The sequence below is a fragment of the Carassius auratus genome, chromosome 40 (assembly GCF_003368295.1).
Source record: "Carassius auratus strain Wakin chromosome 40, ASM336829v1, whole genome shotgun sequence".
NCBI lineage: Eukaryota > Metazoa > Chordata > Actinopteri > Cypriniformes > Cyprinidae > Carassius > Carassius auratus.
The window spans coordinates 11,823,406-11,841,187 of record NC_039282.1 but is presented as its reverse complement, the minus strand read 5'-3'; positions in this window follow the sequence as shown (position 1 = coordinate 11,841,187).

The window sequence follows — 17,782 nt, the reverse complement described above, 5'->3', positions numbered from 1 at the left end:
GGACAAATGTTGATCATGTATCTAGTCAGAAAGAATCATGAGCAGAAACATCTTTATTTTGGGTATGTAATTTCTGTCTCCATGCCAAAACTGGGGGGTGACTGTTAAGGGGTTAACGTTACTTCTATAATCATGTCTTTTGGTACAATGTCTTACAAGACTACACATGCTTCATCGTTTCCAAAAGCCTCTGTTTCCACAGTCCATACTACAACGTGAAAACAGCGTTCCAAACGTTTCCGCTCAGGAGACCGTCTAAAGAGCCCGAAGGCCAAATGAGAGGAAAGAAGCTTTTCCAACAGGAACATAATAATGTGGACAAGGCTTGAGGAATTGTCCAATCAGGCAACCAATTGCTAAGCTGGTAACACAGTAGGCTACCCATTCATTTTTAGCTTGCCCCATCAAATGTTACTTACCCTTTTTTACTCTTCCCACAGCCAACATCTACAGCAGCCGAAGCAAGTAGCCTTTCCTGTACCTCCTCACTGCCGCAGCAGTGTCTGCTCCCACAGGAGCCTTTCCCGTATCTCCCCACTGCCGCACAGTGTCTGCTCCCGCAGGAGCCTTTCCTATACCTCCTCATTGCCACAGCAGTGTCTGCTGCCGCAGGAGCCTTTCCCGTATCTCCCCACTGCCGCACAGTGTCTGCTCCCGCAGGAGCCTTTCCTATACCTCCTCACTGCTGCAGCCATGTCTGCTCCCACAGGAGCCTTTCCCGTATCTCCCCACTGCCGCAGCAATGTCTGCTCCCGCAGGAGCCTTTCCTATACCTCCTCATTGCCACAGCAGTGTCTGCTGCCGCAGGAGCCTTTCCCGTATCTCCCCACTGCAGCAACTGTTCACACGCGAAAAATAAAAAAATAAAAAACACATCACCTCCGCTTATTAAAGGTATGCCATGCATCCTAGGTTGCGGTGATAGCATCATGTATCGACAATAGCCAAGACAATATTAGGCCCATTCTCCAACCAACGTTTTTTATTATAATTATTAGGCGGCATACCATATTTTGGCCATCAAACCGCTCCGTTATCCAATCTCAGCACTGCACTTCACGCTCGCCCGTGCTCTCAAAGGATAATGTGAGCCTGTAGGTGGCAAAGAAGTCTCCATTCACAAATAGACACACATCGTTTGCAGATATAAGGTATTCCATCATACTTTAACAGGTAATCAGATATGTGCCATATTTTAAAGGAGCTCTCACTAACGGAGTTTAATGCCACAGTTAAGTTAGAACGCATCTCATTCTGGTTTCAGGGGCGGCGCGTCGGTCCCATCATGAGGCATGTGGTCCTGAGCGCGTATAACCAAGGCATCATTTCAACTGAACTCACTCGAAATATATGAACCTCGATGTGCTACCTTCAGACGTCTGGCGAGAGTTCTCCTGGTCGGGCCTATGCTTGCTGGCCGCAAGTGAGTCTCAGCCATCCGATGCCGTGAGTCAGGATCTCCCTTCGGATGTCGCCAGAGTCCTCCTTGTCGGCCAGCCCAAAGCTTTTTATCTGCCAAACCGAGAGGACCCAGACGTCCATCATCCTGAGTCTCAATCTCCTGTCGGAGGCTTCATGGGCCCTCTCGGTCAGCATTAGGCCCTTCACCCACTGAATAGCAGGGGCTATCAGCCAGTAGGGCCTGTACGCAGACACCGTGACCTATTCCGGTCGAGGCAACTCGGGTCCTCCCAGTCGGGCACCACAACCACGCTGCTCCTCCTCATCGGCCGGTAGGGCTCACCGTTCCAACGCCACAAGCTCCAGTTGAGCATCGGCTCGAGCTCTACCGACCGGGCGCCAACAACCACGTAGTTCACTAGCTGCAGCCGGTAGGGCCTACTCTCCCAACACCCAAGTCGCTCCCTCCGGAGTACGTAGGCCCTTCCAGCCTACCAACGAGACGACTTCTCAGGAAACCAAATCAGCCCCCGCCAGTACTCTATGCTTTTTTTTGGGGGGGGGGGGGGCATTCTTTAAACTGGCGGCTGTCCTCTTGTACATTTGCTTTTTTGGGGGGGTACTCTAGGTTCAGGCCATTCCTGAGCTCGGAGCCCTTCACCGGACAGCACGCCAAATACACATACCATACCTCAGCTAATTATATGTAAGCGTGAACTAATGAAATATACACGAACCAAACCAAGTCCCACTATTAGTGTTTCTCAAACTTACAGAGCTGTAGTATGACTGTATGAGATAATGAGACAAATGACCAAATATATTTGTCCAAACAATATAGTGTTTAATTTCAGTCGCTCAAAGTTAAACAATGTAAATGGATGAAAAACATAATTGACATTGCTCACCATATGAGCATCTATGTTCCTCTTACACAAATTTCAGAGAACTTAATGCAAAAAAATCTCACCAGTAAAGGACAAGAGGTTCCCATTGTGAACCATAGAAAATGCATATTTAATCAAAGTGTTTAATCAAAGCTAATGTCACCTTTAGGATGCAATTTACAGTCTTTTAGAAAAAAAATTAACGGTTTAATGTTCAGGTTATCCACTGATATCAGTATTACATGACAGACAAAGGAACATGTCAATTACCATATGGATTTGCCAGCTGATAAAACCTGGTATGCAGAACATAACCTGCTGTTTTTATTTTAGAATGAGCTACTTGACACATGACTGATATAGATTCCATTAAGAAACCATGAGTGGATTCGCTTATCATTGCTGGATTGCACACAATTCATTTATTCAAATTCCTGCAATCACTTAAGTGCTACTTTACTGTGCATAAAAGTGCAGTGCAACTATTGCAGATAAATCACAATACTGTCAACTTAATGACTATGGCAGGAAAAATACCTTTCAACAAAAGATAAAAAGCAGCATAGGTATTCATTATGTACAAAGGAACAAATATAATCAATAAATGTAGTTAAAATAATAAAAGGTATTGCTTTGCTTTTGAACATTATGTACACTTCTGCACATTAAATTGCATTCACTTTTTCTTTAGGCTCAGACAACCTTTAAGAGAAAGGACCAAATATGTACACAATAATAAGCATGTTTCACAGCATCAGAGGTGGCACTGTTAAAATAAAATGCCAGCTAGATACATAATTTTAATTGAAACTCCTTTTTTTACTCCTTTGTTAAAGGGGGGGGGGGGATGCTATTTCATGCATACTGAGTTTTTTACACTGTTAAAGAGTTGGATTCCCATGCTAAACATGGACAAAGTTTCAAAAATTAAGTTGTACGTTTGAAGGAGTATTTCTGTTCCAAAAACACTCCTTCCGGTTTGTCACAAGTTTCGGAAAGTTTTTTTCGAGTATGGCTCTGTGTGACGTTAGATGGAGCGGAATTTCCTTATATGGGTCCTAAGGGCACGTCTGCCGGAAGAGCGCGCTCCCGTATAGCACAGCACTGAGAGCACAACAGACTTCAATGATCAGAGCGAGAGTGTCGCGAAATGTCACAAAAGGAGTGTGTTTTTGGTTGCCAGGGCAAGACAACCCTGCACAGATTACCAAAGAAAAAACAGCATTAAGGGACCAGTGGATGGAGTTTATTTTTACAGAGCATTAACAGAGTTGTGCAAGTGTTTGTGTTTGTTCCCTGCATTTCGAAGATGCTGGTTTTACAAACAAGGCCCAGTTTGACGACGGATTTGCGTATCGTTTATTTCTTAAGGATGATGCAATCCCAACGGAAAAGGGTCACGATCGTGTGTTGGAACTGCAGGCGGTGAGTAAAACTGCTTAAAATATCTCTGCCTCCTTGTTAGTGCATCCGCCTCCCATGCCGGAGACCCGGGTTCGAGCCCCGCTCGGAGCGAGTTGTTGCTGCTGCTGCTCTCATTCATTTTCAGCCTCGGGATCTGATTCTGGATCATAAATAAACGGCTGAATCTGACTGTTAGCCATGGTTTGTTTTGGATGATGGTTTTTTCCTCAAGGTGAAATCACAGCTTCCAAACGCTCTCAACGCAAAAGCCTACTGGCTCTCGTGATTCTTTAGCTCCGCCCACACGTCAAGCCTCCAGCCGGTCATGTTTTTCCGGAAAAAAATCGATACAGACTATCTTTCTCTTATGAATATAATAAAACTAAAGACTTTTTGGATTTATGAAGGATGCAGTACTACTCTATATGTACTCAAGATTAACAGGATATTGAGTGAAAACGAGCATTTCACCCCCCCCCCTTTAACTTAATTGTTTAATTGTTAGTGTTTTGCATTGTCTAATGCTCACTTTCAGATTTTATTTTGCTGGACAAATGTCTCAAGTTTGATGATTATCTGAGCTCTACATTCCATCACTCTCATTGCTACTTCTGAAGTATATCTGTCATTAGGAATTTGAGGGAAAGGCAAAAGGTCAGGGCAACGAATTCTCAGGCTTTCCACACCATAACCCTCCAGGATGTGTACATCCTTGGCCAACCCTGTTAGCTGAGTGCTGTACTCCTCTACCCTCTGTGCAAGTGTTGTTGGCTTCACATCTTTGTCTGATTTTCTTCTCACTGCATAATCACCAGCAATTAATGCAAGCTATGTTGCCAGGTAGCATTTGAAACAAACCCATTCATTGGCATTTTTATGAAGGTCATTTCATTCAGCAGAAAAGTTGGCTCTTGCTTGCCTTATCCTCCGTTGTGCCTCCACAGGGCTCCCAACTGTCTTAAATGATGGTGGTACAAAGAAGTGGTTTGAATGTGATGTGCCTGCATAGCTACTAAATTGTTCTCGGAAATGCTGCTTTTCCAATTTATGGCTTGTTGTTTCTTGGTTCTATGACGTGTAAAATCGCTGAAATGAGAATTTCTCTGACTGGAATCGAGTGGAAGATGCAGAGAAAGGTCTCCTTGATCCGCTCTGCTCTGCCTGTGTTTGCTTCTCCATCCTGCTGATCTAATTTTGTAGGTGCTTAAAGACCTCAGTAGTGGTATTAAGATTCTCTGCATTTTTGTCAGGGTGCCACTTCAATTGTAAGTGGCAGATAATCTTCTTGCGTTCGGTTTCAGAAAGTTTCCAAGCTTGTTCTACAACTGATGTAACTTCTTTCAGAATTCCTGGCAATGCATTGTGTTTTATCATTTTGGAGGATGCCTCTGTTGGTGGAGCCTTGTGATTTTCCTTTCCATTAAATATTGGAGGGACCATTCTGGTACAAGGAGAACGACCCTCTGAGGGGCTTGTTGGAGTTGGTGTGTCATTCCATTCATGTTGGTGTGAATATGGGTACTATCATCCTGTCTAGAAAATTTATACGGATCAAGAGAGCTCAAGATTTTGTACTCATTGTACCCAATGTCAATTTGAAAGCACTTGCCAAGGACACTTGGACTTTCCTCTTCCTCTCGATCTACTTCGTAAACGATGATAGCGTATACGTTGGCTGGTAAGTGTGTAGAATATCATCTCCCTTTGAATCTACAAGGTGACCAACATATTCTCCACGGTAAAAGACTTTCATCGGGTCCATGAGCAGTAAATGATGAAACTCTGCAGGTATGGGTGTACCAGGAAGTGGAAGCTCTAGGTTTGAGGGCTCAGTTGCGTCATACTTGACACCAAGATCGTCTAGCTTCTCTGTTATTCTGTAAATATCATTGCAACCCAGCATAGCAATAAGATAGGAGGTGTCAGAAATCAGGTTGCCTGTCGCTGACTTGAGGGTCATTGCCAAAGCAAGAAGAAAAGTAATGTCTTTGCTGTCAGAGTGCTTAATGTACAGATGGATAACCGCTGTTCCATATCTTTTAAGAGAGGCAAGAGTTTCACTACGGCTGTGGGGAATCGGGCTGCAGCCTTTCACTCTCAATGTTGTCTGTAGTTTCTCGAAGCAAGACACCTTTAAGCCATCACACAGTGCTTTACATAACCCTATTGCTTTCTTCTCATTCACCATGTATGCATTGTTGTTCTCATGTTTCATGATCCGAATTAAACCAGTGATAAACTGCTCTGATGAAAGGAGCAATTAAAGTTGTCCCTGCAGGGAGCAAAGGGCACCACATTGGCACATTTTGAAGTGTCTTCATCAAGTTATTCTTCCAAGATTCTACTTAGAATCCTGGGCCTTAATTTCTGTGGAAGCAACATGATCAACTTTGTGTGAAAGGCACGGTCCTTACCTAGGTAACATTGACTCATGTCAACTAGCATTTGAACACCAACATTACCCTGAATTCGGTTCTTGTAGTGTGGTGCATCATCAAAGACCAAAGTGTTTGATTTAGCCAATCGTCCATCATGACTTGGAAGGTAAAATGTCAAATCTCTGATATTCTCAAGGTCTTTACGGGCCTGTACTGGGTCATTCTGGAGACTTTTGAATAGCCCAGAGACAGTTGTTTTCACTGTTTCACTGTTCTTTTCACAAGCCATTCAACCATTACAAAGGCTACTCCTCGTAACTGACAGCATCAGTTACGAATGGTCCAGACCAGAGGTGTAGTGGTAAAAAAAGAGATGGGTAAACTATAAATTCTGGGTGACCACATTGTGGGTGACCACAAGGTGGGCCACTGCCTACCGGTGTATGTGTATCCTGATGGCATCGCTATAGGCTATCATTTGATATTACTACCAAGAGTATCACTGGTTGTTCCCTCATATAGGTCACACAATCACTATTCAATTCATACATTAATCTAAGTGATTGTTAAAGAGACTCAAGAAGGAATAATAAGGTTGAAATCTATAAAGTTTACTAAATGACAAAACAGAGAGAACAATTTTTTTAAAAAGAGGAATAGAGAGAGAGCCTTATATCCAGGGGTTCCAATGCAATGCACTTGTACGTAATGATTATGGATTTTGGATTATTTTCATAGTCGATTAATCTGTTGAATATTTTTTTAATTAATCGGTTAGTTGTTTGGTCTATATTCATATGGCCGTGTGGCATACGTGTCCAGAAGCCTGCTTCCATTCGCGAGAGTTAATTTAAAAAAAAAAGTCAGGGACTGTACATACTCGGACAGTTCCGAACCTTCTTCTGCATCCATGTTTAATAAATCCCTCCTAAAAAGTGCTAGCTTATGCTTGTCAACATTGCGTCCACGCCTCTTTTTGCCTCCAGCTAAGCCCACTTTGGCATCCAAAGTGTTGCATCTAAAAGCAGGTTTGCGGCTAAAGTTTGTTAAACGACGTCATGATGCAGTTCCGTCTTCTTCTACTAGTGTTTTATGGCGGTTTTGGCAAACCAGCGTAAAGGTGCATTACCGCCACCTGCTGATCTGGAGTGTGGATTGCGCATAGATTCTAACTACAGATACAAACGTTCCGTCAGATGATGATGCCACTTTTAACCACGAAAGCCAAGACATTACATTCGCCTTACCGTGCTCGTTTAAACCTCACTGAAATGATACAGACATAAGTTCCATGATATAAAAAAATAAAAAAATAAAATGCTTGTAAGTCTCTGGATGAAAGCGTCTGCTAAATGTTTAATTTAATTTTAAATTTTAATTTCCATGCAAGTTTTCTGGTAGGACCAAATCATTTAGGAACCTATTTCACCATTCACCAGCGTGATCACTCAAAATTAATCTAAAATGCATCTGCCCTCGTGTTTTGACGCAGGATAGCAAGTGTGAGTAAAATTACTGTCACCTTTTAAGGACCGTAATACGAAAAACTGGCAGGTAAATATCTTTAGAAACCACTTGGAAGCGGATAGCACATAACAGCTATTAACCCATTTGCTTGACCTGGATAAACCTTGCATCAATTGAAAGTCTATAGACTTTGGCTTTGATATTTGACCAATATTTCGATAAAACATAATTTCAGTGACAGTTATTTAGTAATTATGTCAGGAAACGATTCCTATTCCTGAACGGTAAACGTCGAAGTGTTAGCTCGTGGACAAATGTTGATCATGTATCTAGTCAGAAAGAATCATGAGCAGAAACATCTTTATTTTGGGTATGTAATTTCTGTCTCCATGCCAAAACTGGGGGGTGACTGTTAAGGGGTTAACGTTACTTCTATAATCATGTCTTTTGGTACAATGTCTTACAAGACTACACATGCTTCATCGTTTCCAAAAGCCTCTGTTTCCACAGTCCATACTACAACGTGAAAACAGCGTTCCAAACGTTTCCGCTCAGGAGACCGTCTAAAGAGCCCGAAGGCCAAATGAGAGGAAAGAAGCTTTTCCAACAGGAACATAATAATGTGGACAAGGCTTGAGGAATTGTCCAATCAGGCAACCAATTGCTAAGCTGGTAACACAGTAGGCTACCCATTCATTTTTAGCTTGCCCCATCAAATGTTACTTACCCTTTTTTACTCTTCCCACAGCCAACATCTACAGCAGCCGAAGCAAGTAGCCTTTCCTGTACCTCCTCACTGCCGCAGCAGTGTCTGCTCCCACAGGAGCCTTTCCCGTATCTCCCCACTGCCGCACAGTGTCTGCTCCCGCAGGAGCCTTTCCTATACCTCCTCATTGCCACAGCAGTGTCTGCTGCCGCAGGAGCCTTTCCCGTATCTCCCCACTGCCGCACAGTGTCTGCTCCCGCAGGAGCCTTTCCTATACCTCCTCACTGCTGCAGCCATGTCTGCTCCCACAGGAGCCTTTCCCGTATCTCCCCACTGCCGCAGCAATGTCTGCTCCCGCAGGAGCCTTTCCTATACCTCCTCATTGCCACAGCAGTGTCTGCTGCCGCAGGAGCCTTTCCCGTATCTCCCCACTGCAGCAACTGTTCACACGCGAAAAATAAAAAAATAAAAAACACATCACCTCCGCTTATTAAAGGTATGCCATGCATCCTAGGTTGCGGTGATAGCATCATGTATCGACAATAGCCAAGACAATATTAGGCCCATTCTCCAACCAACGTTTTTTATTATAATTATTAGGCGGCATACCATATTTTGGCCATCAAACCGCTCCGTTATCCAATCTCAGCACTGCACTTCACGCTCGCCCGTGCTCTCAAAGGATAATGTGAGCCTGTAGGTGGCAAAGAAGTCTCCATTCACAAATAGACACACATCGTTTGCAGATATAAGGTATTCCATCATACTTTAACAGGTAATCAGATATGTGCCATATTTTAAAGGAGCTCTCACTAACGGAGTTTAATGCCACAGTTAAGTTAGAACGCATCTCATTCTGGTTTCAGGGGCGGCGCGTCGGTCCCATCATGAGGCATGTGGTCCTGAGCGCGTATAACCAAGGCATCATTTCAACTGAACTCACTCGAAATATATGAACCTCGATGTGCTACCTTCAGACGTCTGGCGAGAGTTCTCCTGGTCGGGCCTATGCTTGCTGGCCGCAAGTGAGTCTCAGCCATCCGATGCCGTGAGTCAGGATCTCCCTTCGGATGTCGCCAGAGTCCTCCTTGTCGGCCAGCCCAAAGCTTTTTATCTGCCAAACCGAGAGGACCCAGACGTCCATCATCCTGAGTCTCAATCTCCTGTCGGAGGCTTCATGGGCCCTCTCGGTCAGCATTAGGCCCTTCACCCACTGAATAGCAGGGGCTATCAGCCAGTAGGGCCTGTACGCAGACACCGTGACCTATTCCGGTCGAGGCAACTCGGGTCCTCCCAGTCGGGCACCACAACCACGCTGCTCCTCCTCATCGGCCGGTAGGGCTCACCGTTCCAACGCCACAAGCTCCAGTTGAGCATCGGCTCGAGCTCTACCGACCGGGCGCCAACAACCACGTAGTTCACTAGCTGCAGCCGGTAGGGCCTACTCTCCCAACACCCAAGTCGCTCCCTCCGGAGTACGTAGGCCCTTCCAGCCTACCAACGAGACGACTTCTCAGGAAACCAAATCAGCCCCCGCCAGTACTCTATGCTTTTTTTTGGGGGGGGGGGGGGGGGGGGGCATTCTTTAAACTGGCGGCTGTCCTCTTGTACATTTGCTTTTTTGGGGGGGTACTCTAGGTTCAGGCCATTCCTGAGCTCGGAGCCCTTCACCGGACAGCACGCCAAATACACATACCATACCTCAGCTAATTATATGTAAGCGTGAACTAATGAAATATACACGAACCAAACCAAGTCCCACTATTAGTGTTTCTCAAACTTACAGAGCTGTAGTATGACTGTATGAGATAATGAGACAAATGACCAAATATATTTGTCCAAACAATATAGTGTTTAATTTCAGTCGCTCAAAGTTAAACAATGTAAATGGATGAAAAACATAATTGACATTGCTCACCATATGAGCATCTATGTTCCTCTTACACAAATTTCAGAGAACTTAATGCAAAAAAATCTCACCAGTAAAGGACAAGAGGTTCCCATTGTGAACCATAGAAAATGCATATTTAATCAAAGTGTTTAATCAAAGCTAATGTCACCTTTAGGATGCAATTTACAGTCTTTTAGAAAAAAAATTAACGGTTTAATGTTCAGGTTATCCACTGATATCAGTATTACATGACAGACAAAGGAACATGTCAATTACCATATGGATTTGCCAGCTGATAAAACCTGGTATGCAGAACATAACCTGCTGTTTTTATTTTAGAATGAGCTACTTGACACATGACTGATATAGATTCCATTAAGAAACCATGAGTGGATTCGCTTATCATTGCTGGATTGCACACAATTCATTTATTCAAATTCCTGCAATCACTTAAGTGCTACTTTACTGTGCATAAAAGTGCAGTGCAACTATTGCAGATAAATCACAATACTGTCAACTTAATGACTATGGCAGGAAAAATACCTTTCAACAAAAGATAAAAAGCAGCATAGGTATTCATTATGTACAAAGGAACAAATATAATCAATAAATGTAGTTAAAATAATAAAAGGTATTGCTTTGCTTTTGAACATTATGTACACTTCTGCACATTAAATTGCATTCACTTTTTCTTTAGGCTCAGACAACCTTTAAGAGAAAGGACCAAATATGTACACAATAATAAGCATGTTTCACAGCATCAGAGGTGGCACTGTTAAAATAAAATGCCAGCTAGATACATAATTTTAATTGAAACTCCTTTTTTTACTCCTTTGTTAAAGGGGGGGGGGGGGATGCTATTTCATGCATACTGAGTTTTTTACACTGTTAAAGAGTTGGATTCCCATGCTAAACATGGACAAAGTTTCAAAAATTAAGTTGTACGTTTGAAGGAGTATTTCTGTTCCAAAAACACTCCTTCCGGTTTGTCACAAGTTTCGGAAAGTTTTTTTCGAGTATGGCTCTGTGTGACGTTAGATGGAGCGGAATTTCCTTATATGGGTCCTAAGGGCACGTCTGCCGGAAGAGCGCGCTCCCGTATAGCACAGCACTGAGAGCACAACAGACTTCAATGATCAGAGCGAGAGTGTCGCGAAATGTCACAAAAGGAGTGTGTTTTTGGTTGCCAGGGCAAGACAACCCTGCACAGATTACCAAAGAAAAAACAGCATTAAGGGACCAGTGGATGGAGTTTATTTTTACAGAGCATTAACAGAGTTGTGCAAGTGTTTGTGTTTGTTCCCTGCATTTCGAAGATGCTGGTTTTACAAACAAGGCCCAGTTTGACGACGGATTTGCGTATCGTTTATTTCTTAAGGATGATGCAATCCCAACGGAAAAGGGTCACGATCGTGTGTTGGAACTGCAGGCGGTGAGTAAAACTGCTTAAAATATCTCTGCCTCCTTGTTAGTGCATCCGCCTCCCATGCCGGAGACCCGGGTTCGAGCCCCGCTCGGAGCGAGTTGTTGCTGCTGCTGCTCTCATTCATTTTCAGCCTCGGGATCTGATTCTGGATCATAAATAAACGGCTGAATCTGACTGTTAGCCATGGTTTGTTTTGGATGATGGTTTTTTCCTCAAGGTGAAATCACAGCTTCCAAACGCTCTCAACGCAAAAGCCTACTGGCTCTCGTGATTCTTTAGCTCCGCCCACACGTCAAGCCTCCAGCCGGTCATGTTTTTCCGGAAAAAAATCGATACAGACTATCTTTCTCTTATGAATATAATAAAACTAAAGACTTTTTGGATTTATGAAGGATGCAGTACTACTCTATATGTACTCAAGATTAACAGGATATTGAGTGAAAACGAGCATTTCACCCCCCCCCCCCCTTTAACTTAATTGTTTAATTGTTAGTGTTTTGCATTGTCTAATGCTCACTTTCAGATTTTATTTTGCTGGACAAATGTCTCAAGTTTGATGATTATCTGAGCTCTACATTCCATCACTCTCATTGCTACTTCTGAAGTATATCTGTCATTAGGAATTTGAGGGAAAGGCAAAAGGTCAGGGCAACGAATTCTCAGGCTTTCCACACCATAACCCTCCAGGATGTGTACATCCTTGGCCAACCCTGTTAGCTGAGTGCTGTACTCCTCTACCCTCTGTGCAAGTGTTGTTGGCTTCACATCTTTGTCTGATTTTCTTCTCACTGCATAATCACCAGCAATTAATGCAAGCTATGTTGCCAGGTAGCATTTGAAACAAACCCATTCATTGGCATTTTTATGAAGGTCATTTCATTCAGCAGAAAAGTTGGCTCTTGCTTGCCTTATCCTCCGTTGTGCCTCCACAGGGCTCCCAACTGTCTTAAATGATGGTGGTACAAAGAAGTGGTTTGAATGTGATGTGCCTGCATAGCTACTAAATTGTTCTCGGAAATGCTGCTTTTCCAATTTATGGCTTGTTGTTTCTTGGTTCTATGACGTGTAAAATCGCTGAAATGAGAATTTCTCTGACTGGAATCGAGTGGAAGATGCAGAGAAAGGTCTCCTTGATCCGCTCTGCTCTGCCTGTGTTTGCTTCTCCATCCTGCTGATCTAATTTTGTAGGTGCTTAAAGACCTCAGTAGTGGTATTAAGATTCTCTGCATTTTTGTCAGGGTGCCACTTCAATTGTAAGTGGCAGATAATCTTCTTGCGTTCGGTTTCAGAAAGTTTCCAAGCTTGTTCTACAACTGATGTAACTTCTTTCAGAATTCCTGGCAATGCATTGTGTTTTATCATTTTGGAGGATGCCTCTGTTGGTGGAGCCTTGTGATTTTCCTTTCCATTAAATATTGGAGGGACCATTCTGGTACAAGGAGAACGACCCTCTGAGGGGCTTGTTGGAGTTGGTGTGTCATTCCATTCATGTTGGTGTGAATATGGGTACTATCATCCTGTCTAGAAAATTTATACGGATCAAGAGAGCTCAAGATTTTGTACTCATTGTACCCAATGTCAATTTGAAAGCACTTGCCAAGGACACTTGGACTTTCCTCTTCCTCTCGATCTACTTCGTAAACGATGATAGCGTATACGTTGGCTGGTAAGTGTGTAGAATATCATCTCCCTTTGAATCTACAAGGTGACCAACATATTCTCCACGGTAAAAGACTTTCATCGGGTCCATGAGCAGTAAATGATGAAACTCTGCAGGTATGGGTGTACCAGGAAGTGGAAGCTCTAGGTTTGAGGGCTCAGTTGCGTCATACTTGACACCAAGATCGTCTAGCTTCTCTGTTATTCTGTAAATATCATTGCAACCCAGCATAGCAATAAGATAGGAGGTGTCAGAAATCAGGTTGCCTGTCGCTGACTTGAGGGTCATTGCCAAAGCAAGAAGAAAAGTAATGTCTTTGCTGTCAGAGTGCTTAATGTACAGATGGATAACCGCTGTTCCATATCTTTTAAGAGAGGCAAGAGTTTCACTACGGCTGTGGGGAATCGGGCTGCAGCCTTTCACTCTCAATGTTGTCTGTAGTTTCTCGAAGCAAGACACCTTTAAGCCATCACACAGTGCTTTACATAACCCTATTGCTTTCTTCTCATTCACCATGTATGCATTGTTGTTCTCATGTTTCATGATCCGAATTAAACCAGTGATAAACTGCTCTGATGAAAGGAGCAATTAAAGTTGTCCCTGCAGGGAGCAAAGGGCACCACATTGGCACATTTTGAAGTGTCTTCATCAAGTTATTCTTCCAAGATTCTACTTAGAATCCTGGGCCTTAATTTCTGTGGAAGCAACATGATCAACTTTGTGTGAAAGGCACGGTCCTTACCTAGGTAACATTGACTCATGTCAACTAGCATTTGAACACCAACATTACCCTGAATTCGGTTCTTGTAGTGTGGTGCATCATCAAAGACCAAAGTGTTTGATTTAGCCAATCGTCCATCATGACTTGGAAGGTAAAATGTCAAATCTCTGATATTCTCAAGGTCTTTACGGGCCTGTACTGGGTCATTCTGGAGACTTTTGAATAGCCCAGAGACAGTTGTTTTCACTGTTTCACTGTTCTTTTCACAAGCCATTCAACCATTACAAAGGCTACTCCTCGTAACTGACAGCATCAGTTACGAATGGTCCAGACCAGAGGTGTAGTGGTAAAAAAAGAGATGGGTAAACTATAAATTCTGGGTGACCACATTGTGGGTGACCACAAGGTGGGCCACTGCCTACCGGTGTATGTGTATCCTGATGGCATCGCTATAGGCTATCATTTGATATTACTACCAAGAGTATCACTGGTTGTTCCCTCATATAGGTCACACAATCACTATTCAATTCATACATTAATCTAAGTGATTGTTAAAGAGACTCAAGAAGGAATAATAAGGTTGAAATCTATAAAGTTTACTAAATGACAAAACAGAGAGAACAATTTTTTTAAAAAGAGGAATAGAGAGAGAGCCTTATATCCAGGGGTTCCAATGCAATGCACTTGTACGTAATGATTATGGATTTTGGATTATTTTCATAGTCGATTAATCTGTTGAATATTTTTTTAATTAATCGGTTAGTTGTTTGGTCTATATTCATATGGCCGTGTGGCATACGTGTCCAGAAGCCTGCTTCCATTCGCGAGAGTTAATTTAAAAAAAAAAGTCAGGGACTGTACATACTCGGACAGTTCCGAACCTTCTTCTGCATCCATGTTTAATAAATCCCTCCTAAAAAGTGCTAGCTTATGCTTGTCAACATTGCGTCCACGCCTCTTTTTGCCTCCAGCTAAGCCCCGCCCACCCAGAGACGTTGCAATGTTTACAAACTTTGAGGGGTCTATAAATCGTGTAACAGCCCTGTGGCACTCGTTTATTCTCTCTTTTGTCATTTTCCCTTTACTCGCTAAAGTAAACAGAGTTACAGTCGCTGACATTCCAGGAGCAGGTGTGTGGCGCATCCACGCTTGGCGTACTACGTTTAACATCTGAAAAAAAAAATGTAAATAATATTGATATGGTATAGTTTATTACTACTGAAATAATACATTTATACCGGGCGATGGGGACATGAAAGGTGCAGTTGTCTTCCTTAAACAGTCGAAAACATTGCATGTCTTGAGGTTGATTACATCTAGTCAGAGATGTATAAAGTACTAGAGAACCATACTTGAGTAAAAGTACAAGTGCTCTATCAAAAAAGTGACTTGAGTAGAAGTAGAAGTGCTCTTTAAGCACCACACTTAAGTAGAAGTACTAAAGTATTCAACATTTTTTGTACTTAAGTATTGCAAGTAGTCTATTTTAAAATTTACTACTCAAGTACTGAAAGTAAAAGTAGAAGTATTGTGTTATGTAGCTATTAAAGAAAATAGTCAAAAGTTTGAACATATTGTTTTTACCATTTCAAATGATTAACCTAAAGGACAATCACAATTCCTTTGACTGTAACTTCTTGTAAACAAAAAACGGTTACTAGGGTTAGTTAGCCCAATTTGCAAAATGATGTCATTAATAACTTACCCTCATGTTGTTTCAAACCCATAAGACCTCAGAGGGTCATTTCGAATTTTTTGAAGCATCGAAAATACATTTTGGTCCAAAAATAGCAAAAACTATGACTTCATTCAGCATTGTCTTCTCTTCCGTGTCTGTTTTAAGACAGTTAAAAACAAAGCAGTTTATGATATCTGGTTCGCGAACGAATCATTCGATGTAACCGGATCTTTTTGAAACAGTCCACCAAATCGAACTGAATCGTTTTAAACAGTTCGCGTCTCCAATACGCATTAATCCACAGATGAATTAAGATGTTAACTTGTTTAATGTGTCTGACACTCCCTCGGAGTTAAAACAAACCAATATCCCGGAGTAATTCATTGACTCAAACAGTACACTGACTGAACTGATGAAGAGAGAACTGAAGATGAACACCGAGCCGAGCCAGATAATGACTCGTTCACGAGTCAAGAACCGTTTGTGTCAGACGCGTCCGATTCGTGAACCGAGGAGCTGATGATACTGCGCATGTGTGATTTAGCGTGAAGCAAACCGACACACAGAGCGTCTGGAACCGAACTGATTCTTTTGGTGATTGATTCTGAACTGATTATGTGTTAATGTTATGAGCCCATGTGCAGTCAACGCCAATGACGCCATTGCATCGAACGCAAAAGAATCGGTGAACTGTTTTCTTCAATGAATCGAACTGTCAGAAAGAACTAACGTTACTGGTCATCCGAAAACCGATGCAACCGGTTCTTGACTCGTGAACGAGTCATTATCTGGCTCGGCTCGGTGTTCATCTCTCTCTTCACAGCAGTTCAGTCAGCACGCGCAGTCTTCTTAATCGCTTGTTTCGCTCAATGATGTGCCAGCTTCATCAAACCTCCCATCTAAAGTTCTGGCAGTGGTTTGTAATGGAATGATTCGTAACATTATTATAATTGTAACGAGTAACGATGCAGCACATAAAAAAATATCGGAGTAAAAGTATTAAACTCAGCGAAAATATGTACCGAAGTAAAAGTGGAAGTAGGAGAAAAAAATAATACTCTAGAAAAGTACAGATACCGCCTTTTAGTACTTAAGTACAGTAGCGAAGTAATTCTACTTCGTTACTATACATCTCTGCATCTAGTACAGCCTGCTTTGCATGTAATTAGCTTGTCACATGTGTTACATTTTGCTTGGTCAACAAGAAAATATCCCACGCAAGGAGTAAATGAGTAGCGATGTGTGTGAATGAGTAAATATGTGTTTGAGTGAGTGCGTGCGCTTCTGGAAGCAGCGGACAACGTAATTAATATTCATGAGGTGAGACATCGCTATTAAAGGATATGCTCCCTGCGCTTCGCAGTTCGCACACATATTGCAAAAGAACCATTTTCGGAACCGAAATAAAGGAATTCCGCATGGTTCCATTATTTTTAAAACAGAATCGGTTCTGCATAAGAACTGCTTTTCGGTTCCCAACCCTACTGATGATCCTATGCCATAATGACACTTATATTGAGAGTGAGGAGTCACGTGCCAATTTGGGTTGATTTGGGAGGGGTCTGAGCCAATCGACCATGATGGCAGGATACGCTATCGGTTGCCAGGGGCAATGCCTTCAGAACTTCACAGAGACGCGACTAAACATTTCAGAGCTCTTTAATTTTTGCGCATTTATTTTGTCGGCGGAACAGATCGAGACGGATCTACGAATACAAAAAAGAAATGGAAGAAAGTAAAGAAATGCAAAAACATAAGGCGAAAGAAAGGGGACCTTACAGGAACAAGCTCACACCAAGTGCAAAACAGCAGTGTTTGGAGAAGCTCTCAGGCATCCAAAATATCAACCCATACGAGCTCCCTTCAGCGACACAGAGACCTGGACCATTTACCTCTGTGCACACATATGGATATTGGGAATTATATTGTTTACGATGTAAGTCACCTTGCATTCACGGTGTTAATAGCTTTAATCTAACCAGGACATTTACATCTTGCAATCACACATTTAACTACCCTTGCCAACCCAGAACTGGTTTGTCCACTTTGCAGCCCCCAACACAAAAACCTGGTACAGTATGTGTTATTGGGTTAAAATCAAATCATAACTAAACATACACAGCTTTAGCCTACATCAAACATATTAGAAACGTTCGTATACAT